The sequence below is a fragment of the Rousettus aegyptiacus genome, unplaced genomic scaffold (genome assembly GCF_014176215.1).
Source record: "Rousettus aegyptiacus isolate mRouAeg1 unplaced genomic scaffold, mRouAeg1.p scaffold_m13_p_12, whole genome shotgun sequence".
Taxonomy (NCBI): Eukaryota; Metazoa; Chordata; class Mammalia; order Chiroptera; family Pteropodidae; genus Rousettus; species Rousettus aegyptiacus.
Genome location: NW_023416287.1, coordinates 90,959,530 through 90,961,055, shown reverse-complemented (window position 1 = coordinate 90,961,055; position 1,526 = coordinate 90,959,530).

The following is a 1,526-nucleotide window of genomic DNA, read 5'->3' as shown; positions in this document are numbered from 1 at the left end:
ACGGAGGTTAGTCGCCTCGTCCACTGGCCCAGTGCTGGCCGCTGCGGCCAAGGTCTGCGTCTGGCCTGAGTGCCTCGGGGTCCAAATGGTTCTAGACGATGGCATTACACCTTTGGGTGCTGGCCCAGAAAATTCCCATCAGGGCTGGAAGCTCCTTTCTCAAATCGATCGTCGTAGTTAGATGTCTCCCTTACAAAAGTTTCCTTTTCGCTCCATAAATTGATTGTTCATTACCTGTGTAAATTAAATATACCTAAGGTTAAAATTAATTTGTGAATTTAATAATAGTTGGGGGCCAAGTATAAAATGACAAAGTTACTCCTAACGCTGAAGCGCTTATGTCGATGGCTTATTATAGTCGCCAACCAGACTCAAATCACGTATTCATGTATGTATTAGGTGCTGGAGATATCACGATGACATCAGCAGGTACAGTTCGTGAAGCACGTGATTTGGGGGGATTTTGATAAGCAGATATGGAGCTGTGTCCCTCTGTCCAGTAAGCGTTAGGATTTCGAAGAGCAGAGGGCTTCCAGGATAGAAACACGTTGGAAGGACTCTCATTCCATCCGCAGAGGCATCTTCATGGGGTGTGGGAGGTGACGTTTAAGCTCCTTGGAAAGTTGGGAGGTAAGATGTAGTGGGCAGGGCCTCGGTGAGGAAGAGGGCAGGCGAGAAGCCAGGGGAAGTTCAAGAAAAAGCCCTATGAAAGAATTTGGGATTCAGCTTCAGGAGAAATTCGCTACAGTTTTAAGAATTGAAGTGCTATGGTCAGATTTAAGTCACCCTAATGAGGCCGTTCTAACATGAATGCAAAAACTTTTGGAGAAACTTGGTTATGTTATGGTGACATGTCACGTTTTCTATGTTCACACGTCTTCCCATGCTCCCGTGTAAAAATGCATTAAATAGTGTCACGACTGAACCTCGGTTGGTTGTAGAGTCACAAACGGCACACTCAGGGACCACTCAATTGTTTCCAGCATATCATAATTTCCCACCCACAGCCTATGTAGTTTTCAAAGAAAAAATAACCATATTATGAAAAAACACGTGTGTTCTGATTTCTAAAGCAATTTGGAGGCTGATATGCTAGCTATTTTTTTTTTTTTGCCCCTAAACAGATACGTTTGTTATATTTTAGGTGGCTATGTTTTGGTTTATATGTTTGATTTGTTGATTTTCTAACTCAGAGAATATTCGAACCTTTCCCCCTATTTTTTATTAAGACATAATTTACATGCAGTAAAACCCACCCTTTTGATGGAGAATTTTGATGAAGTTATTATATAGTCTAGCCTCTGCCGCCTCATGACATGGAGCACCCCCACGGCCCCTCAAGTCCCCATGGGCCTCTTTTTGGTCAGCTTTTTCTTCCATACTCAGCCTCTGAACAACATGGATCCCTTTGTAGCCTTCTGGTTTGCCTTTTCTAGAACATCATATAGCCATCAGTCATCCATCTAGCCCCTTCCGCGTCAGACAATTCACTTAAGACTCATCTGTATTTTTGTGTCTGTTCATTC